Genomic DNA, 11255 nt, shown 5'->3' with positions numbered 1-11255 from the left:
ATGCCATAATACTCCTATCTATTCCATTCTTCAGAAATTTTTGAAAGGCTTCTTCATATTTATAAATAATTTCATTTGAAGTTTGTGGTGCTTGAGACAACGCTTCTTCTAATTCTAAGCTTTTGGTTTTAGCTCCATCTTTTTCTAACGTTAAAGATCTGATAGTATCTTCTTGTGCTAGAATTGTTGTCTCAAGTTTACTACATTCTTCAGATTTTGCTTTAAGAAGGCCTTTAATGCTTTTAACTTTTTGTTTTAATTTCTGAAGAGAGGTAAGAGTTTCTGATAAACATGATTCTAAGTCAGATCTAGAAAGTTCAGAAAATACCTCTTCAGATTCTTCATCTGAGCTGCTGGATGTGGTAGCCATAAGTGCTACGTTGGCTTGTTCATCAGAGTCAGATTCTGATGATCCTGATTCACTATCGTCCCAGGTGGCCATTAGTCCTTTCTTTGTTCTGAAGGTATTCTTCTTGAAGCTTTCTTTTCTAGAGTTGTCTTTCTTCAGCTTGGGGCATTCATTTCTGTAATGACCTGTTTCTTTACATTCAAAACAGGTAATATCTTTATTAGGTTTACCTTTTGAAGTTGACTCTGATCTATCCCCTCTGGGTCTTGATCTTCTGAAGTTGTTGTTGTTCCTTCTTTTCCAGAGTTGCTTAACTCTTCTGGTTAGTAAGGACAGTTCTTCTTCATCATCAGAGTCTTCAGGTTCAGAGTCGTCAGTATCTGCAGTTTCTGCCTGGAGAGCTTTGGTTCTGTCTGACTTCCGTCTTTCAGGTCTGGACTTCAGCGCCACTGACTTGTTTCTTTTCTGAGGCTCATCCTCCTCTAGTTCTATCTCATGACTTCTGAGAGAGCTAACAAGTTCTTCAAGGCTGATATTGTTCAGATCCTTTGATAACTTCAGAGCAGTAACCATTGGTCTCCATTTCTTTGGCAGACTTCTGACTATCTTCTTAACATGATCTGCAGTCGTGTATCCTTTGTCAAGCACTTTAAGACCTGCAATAAGAGTTTGGAATCTGGAAAACATAGCTTCTATAGCTTCGTCATCTTCCATCTTGAAGGCTTCATATTTCTGGATCAGCGCCAGAGCCTTCGTCTCCTTGACTTGGGAGTTTCCTTCATGGGTCATCTTCAGAGAGTCAAGTATATCTTTAGCCGTCTCTCTGTTGGTGATCTTTTCGTATTCGTTGTATGATATAGCATTTAGAAGTATTGTTCTGGCCTTGTGGTGATTCTTGAAATCACGTTTCTGATCTTCTGTCATTTTGCTTCTGGGAACTTCAGCTCCATTTAAGACTGGAGGTTTGTATCCATCTGTGACAATGTCCCAGAGGTCAGCATCATAACCCAGAAAGAAACTTTCGATTCTGTCTTTCCAGTAATCAAACTTTTCTCCATCAAAAACAGGAGGTTTAGCATTGTAAGAATCTCTTTCATTTGAGTGAGCCATTTGTTTTTCTCGCACTGGATCTCTCTACACGGTTAAGTGTTTGATTTGAAAATCAATAACAAAGCCGGAGCTCTGATACCAATTGAAGGTGAGAAAAACAAGAAAGGGGGGGTTTGAATTGTTTGAAAAATAAGCGCTTTTCAAAATAAAAATCACACAATGATTTTATACTGGTTCGCTTATAACACAAAGCTACTCCAGTCCACCCGGCCAAGGTGATTTCGCCTTCAACAAGGACTTAATCCACTAATCTTGAAAGATTACAAACAACACCTAAGAGAGAAGAAAAACTCTTAGTCTTCTCAAGTCTACTGACTACAAAGAGTCACTTGAGGAAATCAAATAAAAGATAGATACAAGATATGTAATCTAGAGTGCTTCTAAGAAAGCAAGTATTACAAACTTAAGAACAGATTTTTCACTTAATAAGCAAAAGCTTAGTGAAATTCTTTGAGAGCAAAGATGATTTTCTTGAGCGTGAAATAATTCAGTATAGTTTTGGCTAGTTGATTTCTTGCTTACTGAATGTTGATTGCATCTCTATTTATATATGAGTTGGAGTAGAGTTGAATCTGGTGGATATTAAACTGAGTTTACTCCATCACTTAAATAGCTTCTGCAGTTTAACTTTTCATCTTTGAAGTGACTACTTACCACAAGTAGTATCTTTTCTCTTGGAAGCGGAGATTAACGTCTCTTTCTTAATCAGGAAATCCAATTTGAAAATCTTTACTTGTCTTCAACGTTACTCTTTCATGATTAGCAAATCCATAATCAGAGTATTTGTGTTTCTGGAGAATCTTGGAATCTTGCTTCTGATGTTGATCTCTTGAGAGTTCAGATGGCGCTGATAACGTTTCTCCAGAATCAGAGCTTCTAGACTTTACTTCATGTTCAGATGCTTCTGATACTTTGCAGTTTTGTCCAGAGTCAGAGCTTCTTGAAACGAGATTCCACTTTAGATGCTTCTGATACTTGATAATTTGTATCTGATCTTGTTGTGCATCTGATGACATCATCAGATTTATTTCTTCTATCTTTAGAACCCTGCACACTTAGAAACTTTTCGTTAGGGTGCCATTTTTGGTTTCATCCTTTGTTATCATCAAAATCAAGGAATCTGTTGTAGAACAATTTTTGTTCTTACAAGTTTGTGCCTTGTGGCTTGCACCTTTGTGCATTGATACTTGTTATCTGTTTATGCTGTGGACTTGTAATTGTCTGTTTGCTTTTTGTCTGTCTGGTATACTGATTATGTTGGATTGATTTCAGGTACCTTAGTTGCTATAGTTCCCTTGTGAACTTTTGTTTGCTTTGCTTGCTAGCTTGAGCATTGAGGTATAATGATCTCTTCTCCATGTAGTCTGGAAGACCTGGCCTGTTACTTGGCCAGGCACCTGTCTGAAGTCCTCCTTAAGAGGAAATGTTTGTGATTGTTTACTTTTGTCCCCAAGCAGGAAAAGACCTTTGATAAGGCAATTGGCATACACAAGAGATGTGCAATCCATCTCCTGCTATTCTGTTGAGTCGTCCCTTGGCTCACATCACAGGTTGATGCCTTGTGGACATTAACCCCAAGATCTATGTTGAGTCAGTGTCATAAGTGTAGAAGGGTTCCCACTTTCTGGACCCACACTTCATTGTCTGAAGCTCTCCCAGGCCAGGGATAAGAGCTTTGAAGTCTCATCTTCACTCACCTTTCATCAGCTTCACCTTGACTCTCAATGTCAAGGTTAAGAGCTAACATCACCCTGATACAGTTGGCTTGCTCTTGCAGCCTAACCTTTGTTTGAGCCCCACTTGGTGTGTATATAGTGTGTGCTATTTGTGATTGTTTGCTTTGCTATTGCCTGTGCTTAGGTTTAGCTTGCTTCCTGTGCAAGTTTAATAGCAACCTTGACTTAGGGATGATTATGCATGATAACATCTAGGCTCGAGTTAGTCTCCCTAGTTGTGTCTCCCTCTGTTATCTGGTTAGGCTAGTCTTGTGTCCCTGTGTAGGGGAACTACGTCGCCCTGATCCTCATACCAGATGAGGTACGTAGGCAGGAGATGAGCTGATCTCTCCGGGCGCCCTTTTTGTTTTGTCTTTGTGTGTGTCAGGAGATGGATATAAGCCCAGCGATTGGCATTCCGTATCCTCTTGTTGTGTGCTTGAAGTCCGGTATAAGTCCATCAAGTGGCATCTGGTTTCCAGTGTGGGTGTGTTTTGGTTCGGAATCTGATGTAAGTCCAGCGATTGGCATTCGGATTCCATGTTTGCCTGTGGTTTTGTTTGTGTGCGTGAGCCGAGCTACGAATGCTCTGATTCTTCTTTGTCCAAGAAGATACGTATGCATAGGATGCGGCATCCTAGCGAGCATGTGTTTTCCCCCAGTCCGAACTACTTTGACTCTGATGTCTATGCTTGATAGACTAAGTAGGCCCAGGATGCGAGATCCTGCCGAGTCAGTCTCGTTTGTTTTCTTGTGTCTCTTTCAACCAGTGTTTGTTTGTTTATGAGCAGTGTTCTTAGCAACCATTTTCCTTCCTTTTGTGCGTGGATCCCGTCGAGTACGACGGATGCGTAGGGGTGCTAATACCTTCCCTTCGCATAACCGACTCCCGATCCCATTCTCTTTGGTCGCGAGACCATGCTTTTTCCAGGTTTACTCTGAGCGTTTCCTTTCCCTCTTTTGGGATAAATAACGCACGGTGGCGGCTCTGTTGTCTTCGTTTCCCGCCGGTTTTTCGCGTAATGCGACAGCTGGCGACTCCATTGGGGATAGTAGAGAAGTTGACCTCTTGCTGGTCCATCTTCCCTGAGCGAGTCTTTCCTAGCGCTCTCTAGGTTAGGGTTTTGGTTGCTGTTTGCTGTTATTTATTGCATTCATTCATTTATTGTTTGCATTTATTGTGTGCATTAATGTTTGCATTCATTCATATTCATCTGTGCTGGCTGTGCTGTGTTTCTCTGTTTGGGGTGGGAGTTACTCGAGGTAAAAGGCCCAATACCCAGGCTATGAATGAAATCTAGGAAACCTAGGAATAGAGTGATTCATGGGAAGCGGGTGGTATGCGCCACTTAGCGGAACATTGATATCACGAGCAGTTCAGACTCTGATGGGGTATTATCGGTGCATATGTCGGGTGTGCACAGGATGATATTCTTGAAAGGGTTGTTTATCCTGCGTTTCTCTCGACCTTACCCTGGCCTAGATGACACCCGTGAGTGGGGAGGGAATGATCATTATCACAGGTACTGTTGCTGACTTGATGGTGACTTGTTGGTGACTCTGGGTACTGATAGTGACTGTGAATTATGGACATTTATTTCTGGGACGTTGGAGTTGTGTCCGTGGTTTATCAGCGGGTTCCATTTATTTCGGATCCCCGGGTTGAATTTGAGAGTACTGGTTCAGAGGATCTGGTTGTCGTCCGTTCAGTGGATGTTCCTGTGATGATAAGATGTAATCTCCGGTTCCGTTTATTTCGGAACTCCCCAAGTCGGATTTATGGTGACTTAGTCCCTCAGAAGACTGTGACTGGTTCAGAGACTTGATGGGTCTTCAGATGACTTGGTGGCACAGTGATCTGCATTCATGCATTTGCATCATTCTCATTTCGCATTCACCTGCATTCAACTCATGTCTACCCGTACTCAGGGTCCATTTTTGATTAAGATTCTGGTTGAGAGACATCCAGATGTCCGAATGTTGATGAAAAAGTTATTTGTCTCAGTGACGCTAGAATCAAAGGACTGAATATTCCTGGTACGGACAGACATTGCATGCGTGAGTCATACTAACCCATTTGCTGTTTTGTAGGTGTCAACCGGTGCGCATAGCTCGTCTGCTCAGATATCCTGCTGGGGGCGACAAATCCAAACTGATGGATCCACTCAACACCAACATTCTTGAAATGAAAGAGATGATGAGGGAGTTGTTCAGTGTTGTGCAAGGGCTTGCCCTGGGGCAGAAAGCCATGGCTGAGAGATTGGAAAGGATTGAGGGCTGGATGATCAAGAAGAAAGTTCAGGGAAAGGCTCCATCATCCGAAGTGACAAACCCCTCTGGCACAGTAGCAAAGAAACCCTCTAACGGTGGTCCGCTCAAAAAGGAAGTTGAATCAGGAGGTGTGGAAACAAAGAAGGAACGCGGTAAGGATCGTTATCACCCTTATGCTGCCGCTGTAAGCCCTCCTGTTGGTAATCCGCCTGTACCACAGCAACAACCACCACCTCAACAGAAAGTAATGAAAGCTAAGAGCCAAGCGAAGAAGAAGAAGGAGGAACGTCAGTTTGAGGAGCCACCTGTGACTTATACTCCTCTGTTCAGAAGGTTGAAGGATCTGGGGTTAGTCCGGCCAAGAATACTGATTCCCGTAGAACGGCAGCGGAGGCCTCCAAACTATGATGAGAATGCTAAATGCGATTTCCATTCTGGGGCACCCGGGCACAGCATTGAGGGTTGTAGAGCTTTCAAACATGTCGTCCAGGACATGGTGGACTCCAAGACCATCAGCTTGGCACAGATAATGAATGGTGATGTTAACCCCGTACCCAGGCAGGGTCCTATAAAAGTGAAGATGGTGAAAAAGGACAAGAGAAGAATGGAGGTGACTGAGGAGGATCAGTTAAAGGGTCCAAGGTCTGTGGTCCCAAAACCTCTGTTGAAGGATGGAGCTTTCCCCGGTATTGATAATTGTTGTGCGGCTGTCACCACAGAGGGGTGTGTATTGAAGGGGGATACGACTCAGAGGATGAAGGAAGTAGAAATGGACAGTGAAAAAGTTGAAACACCAAGTCAAGCAATTGAAACCGTCAAGGTGGAAAATGCCCTTGTTGCTGAGAAAGAGAGAAGGTTGTCCATTTCCTCTTATAAACAAGCCCTGGAAGTGGTGAGGAACAGAGAGGCCCGAGGCTGGGGAAGAATCATTGATATTGTGGTAAAAGCAGACATGTTTGGGGTCGGTTATCAGCCAGATCAAAAGTCGACTAGACCAAACAGAGGATGTCGTCCACCGTACACCTTTGTCAGTGCAGGAATGCTAGATCCTGATCATGCTCGTTCAGTGAGTGAAGAGATTGACCATGACTGCGAGCTCGAGGCATGGATAAAATCGTGCGTACCAGAGAATTGGAAGGCCTCCAAGATCGCCGCAGTCACTCATTCAGAAGAATAATATTTCTGTGTTTTCAATTCTGTTTGCATGAAAGCCATACGTTTTGCCCGAAACGTAATGGTCCATTGTAAGGGCCATCTCATGTGTTTCATTGTGCAACATTTTGCATCAGTAATAAATGGATGTTTTTGTGATTAAAAGCGGTGTTCCCTGTTTTTCACTTATTTTTGCAGTTTTAAGAAATAAAAATGGCAATGTTTTTCTTTCCCTTTCCTTTTGATTTATTTGGTTCTGACCTCAAAAGCGACTTTTCTCCTGATCTCATTGATAACAATTTGGTTACACCTCTGTATGACTTCGACAATCCGATCTATCATGCCGAAGAATAAGGCGAAGAAGATTGTGATCTGCTGGATTTAGCCAGGTTGTTAAGACAAGAGGAGAAGGTAATTCAACCGCACGAGGAGCGACTCAAGATTGATAATCCAGGCACCGCCGAGGTCGGAAAGGAAGTGAAAGATGGTTCCGCCTGGAGGCAAGTGTCAAGAGCGAAGGCGATGCTAACCGGTCTCAGGAATACCGATGCCACGTATCAGAGTGACTTTGTTTCATGATATGATTCATCGTGGAATCAAATGCTATGTTGATGACATGATAGCAAAGTCCCAAGCAGAAGAAGGGCATCTGGTGAATCCGGGGCAAGTCGTTTGGCCAGGTTGAGATAACTCAGACTGAGGTTGAGTCCGAATCAGTGCACTTGTGGAGTGCTGTCCGGTAAGTTGCCGAGGCTTATTGTGAACGAAAGAGGAATCGAGGTCGATCCTGCAAAAAAAAAAAAAAAGAGAAAGAAAGAAAGAAAAAGAAGAAGGAAAAAAGGAAACAAGAAATGCCTGAACCAAAAACAAAAAGAAAGCAAACGGTCAGGTGGATAATGATTGCCAAGGGGCATTGAAAAATAAGTTGCAAGAACCTCTGATTCTGATGACTCTGGTGGAGAGACGGTCATTAAATCTGTAAGTGACAGCCCTCGAGGGGTCTATGAGGTGCGTATTGGGTCAGCATGACAAGTCTGGTTGAAAAGGGCATGCAATTTTACCTAAGCAAAAAGTTTGTCGGCTGTGAAACAATACACTCACTGCTCGAAAAAAACTTGATGTACTTTGGCATAGGCTGCTCGCCGACTGAGACAGTGTGCTGATTCATACCACTTTGTGGATTCCTAAGATGGATCTGATCAAGTATGTGCTTGAAGAAGCTAGCGTTGACCGGACGGGTTGCGAGAGGGCAGATGATGTTGATTGAATACGATAGTCAGTATACCTCTCGGAAAGCAATCAAGTGGAGTGTATTGTCTGATTATCTCGCCCAGCGACCCATTGAGGATTATCAACCAAGGAAGTTTGAGTTCCCTGATGAGGACATCTCGAGGTGCTCAAATCAAAAGATTGTGAGGAACCGATCCCGGAGGAGGGGCCTGACCCTGAATCTGAACGGATTCTGATGTTTGAAGGGGAAAGTAATATGGATAAGTCAGTGATGCTTTGCTTACGCCAAAGGGATCCCACGTTCCCTTTCGTTGCCCGAATAACATGTGAATGCACCAACAATGATGGCTGAGAACGAAGCTTGTATCCTGGGTATTAATTTTCGGTGCGTACGTCTACTGGGGCAACGCCTTCCTCGGAGGGGTATGAGAAGGAATCGGTGCTACCATTTGAGGTCCTAATTAGAGAAGGCTGAGGTGATAAGGACTCGGTATGACACGTTGAGCCTGACTGAGGAAAGAGGCTGACAGTTACTTGTCATGGAGCAGTTGTACCCAGTGAATGAAGCGTGTTGTTAACTAAGAAGTGCGACCTCGTGCGTACCACGTGAAAGGGCTGGTATTGAAAAGGATCCTTCTTCCTCAACGATCGTAGGGGCAAGTGGATATACATTTATGGATCCCATTCGTGGTCAAAAAGGTTTTCTCTGATAGAGCCTTGTTGTCGACAACCACGGATGATGAAGATTTTCCATCCCCTGTGAATGCGGACGCAGTTAGAAAATACTTCGTAAAATTGACCCGCTGGACAAAAAAATAAAATAAAAGAGTCCAGGCAAAAAAAGGCATCCCGACGAACAAAAAAAGGAAGAATGAAAAGGTTCGGGCAAAAGTTAGGGATAAGAAAAGAAAAGAACTGTACACCCGGCAAGTCGAAAACCCCACAAGGGCGACTTGGGCAAAAAAGGGTATCCCGGTGGACTGAAAACCCGAAAGGGCGGTCCAGGCAAAAGAGGGATTGAAACGAACAACTGCGTCCATCATGATCGTTTGTGCCTTTGGATACGACTCGGCTAATCTCCGACAGGGATCGATCAGAAGCGTCTTGTTCAGAAAACAAAAAGTGCGGAAAGTCTTGAGGACATATGGGGCGTAACCGAGTTGGAACCCGATGAGATCACGGTTTCACATTGCCACTAGGATAGATTTTTTTCTTTTGTGCGCGATCACCTCTTTTCAGGGATTGCTTCCTGTGTGTTGCTCGGTTTTGAGCCACCTCCTTTTTCAGTCAATAAAATGCGTGTTCAGTCAAATAATTTTGTTTTTGTCTTCATTACCGCTTTGATTGCAAAAACATCCGTTTATTTTTTATAAGAATAGTTGCATTTTGTAACATAGAGATCCCTTCCGGTGCATGCTTATAAGGTTGAAATCTGGAAATTGTATTCGGAAGTCTGAGCGACCAAGATGTTGAAGTGTTCGCACGCCTGGGGCACGCTTTTATCTAATAATCTCTTGTGCAGGTGCTGTTAGATACCTTCATTCACTGGCAGGTTGCGGTATGAAGCCTCTTGAAAAAAGAGATCCCCACAGAGTCCAACCAGGGGCAAGGGATAGACGGACAATGAAAGGACGGTGAAGGATTACGACGACGATCCTGGAGGGTTAATCAAGAAGACTCTTCAAAGTCCGAGGGTTGGAAGATTTATATGAATCCCAGGAGTTCGATCTCCGTGAAGTACGGGGGAGTCGGGAATACAAGGTGATGAATCAGAAAAGTCCAGACGAGTCTGGGAGTTCTCAAAAGTGGAAAGTCGACACTGTGGGTGGATGATGAATGCCAGTGTTCGACGAATTGACAGGTGTTCCGTGTCAAATAAGCCGTATCTCCCCAGTGGACTTGAGAGTGTTATCTCCCTGGCAGATTCGAGATCGGTGTCTCCTCGGCGAGCCTGAAGGTTGTCGTAACCCCAGTGGAAGCGTCAGTGGGTAGATTGTTCCTAAGGGTGGAGGATGTATCCCCAGTGTGGTCGTGAACGCTTGTCCCCGGCAGTGTTATGGATGTCTATCCCCAGGGTGGCCTAGTATATTATTTCCTCAGTAGAGTGGTGTAGGCCTTTCCCAACGGAGTTATGCATTTCCCCATCAGGGTGTGGAGTGTTTTCCCCTAGTGGATCCCCATAGCAAAGGGTGTGTGTTGATGGTTTTCCCCTAGCAGGATCCCCTAGTGGATCGAGTCCGGTGAAATCATCCCCAGTAGAGATAAGCATTGGTTGCATCCCATAGCAGGGTAATTCCCAAGCAGTTCGGGTCGATGGAGGTCATCCCCAGCAAAGGTTGTCTTTCCCCAGCAGGGTGGAAATGGACGTGGTAATGAAATCTTCAGCAGAGTTCCTGGAGCTCCCCGGTGTTGTCTCTGTAGGAGATGTGTTTTTATGCATTCATCATTTAGATAAGCATAGCATATTGCATCGCTAGTGCGTAGCATTTCCATAATCATGGGGCATTACGCTAAAAAAAAAAACTCATGCATCGGCATTGCAAACGCATCCATTAGCCCGAGGCCGCGGTGATCATCCGAGAATGGGTCGTTGGAAAGAGTTTAGCATCGCTTGGATCGATTTCAGAATTGGGTTCCCCAGCAGGGTAGAAAGGTGTTTTCCCAACAAGTGATTCCGCAAGTGAGCGGGTATTCCCAGCAGTGCTACTCCCCAGAATTGATAGCATTTGGCAAGCTTGGATTGATTCTCCTAGCAGATATGGGTGTGTCTGATCTCTCCATATAGAGTCGACCCCTTAAGCAGAAAGTGTCTGTCATTTCCTTCTGCGCTCCCCACTGAGTTATATCCTCGTGGATGGCGGCTGTTTCCGTTCCCTCCCCACACCTAATGGAATGGGTTTTCCCTATTGAGCTCTTTCCTCATTAGGATGAGTCTTGATTTAGTCTGCCTTTTTGGATCGATCTTGAATTGGCTTCCTATTGCCTGTCTCCTGTGCTTCCTGTGCTTCCCTGTGGTATACATGAATAGTTGCTCACTAACCGACACTCATTCATCTTATCCTCAGCAGATTTTGGTGGCCTCTGCCTACAAACCAGCAGTTGTAAGTCCTATCTTTGTGGTCTTCTACCTACTATCGGGTAGATGTGAATCCTCTTTTCTCCCCTTTGTGGAGTCAACCCTTGTGCTCATCCTAGTGATGACGGTTACTGTTCCGTGGTTTTCTACCTACTAACCGGTAGATGTAATCCCCTCTTTGTGGTTATCATTATCCAGTCGGTATTGATATTCCTTTCCCCTTTCGGATATTTTCTTTGATTAAACAATCTTATCCCCCCAGCGGGTCTTCCCCTTCCTTTTGGATATGTGCTCCGAGTCAGCAACTTTATCCCCAGCGGGTCCTCTTTCATTCACCATTTGCCGGTAATGT

The sequence above is a fragment of the Lathyrus oleraceus genome, chromosome 7, assembly GCF_024323335.1.
Source record: "Lathyrus oleraceus cultivar Zhongwan6 chromosome 7, CAAS_Psat_ZW6_1.0, whole genome shotgun sequence".
Lineage (NCBI taxonomy): Eukaryota > Viridiplantae > Streptophyta > Magnoliopsida > Fabales > Fabaceae > Lathyrus > Lathyrus oleraceus.
Note: the sequence above shows the minus strand (reverse complement) of the source record.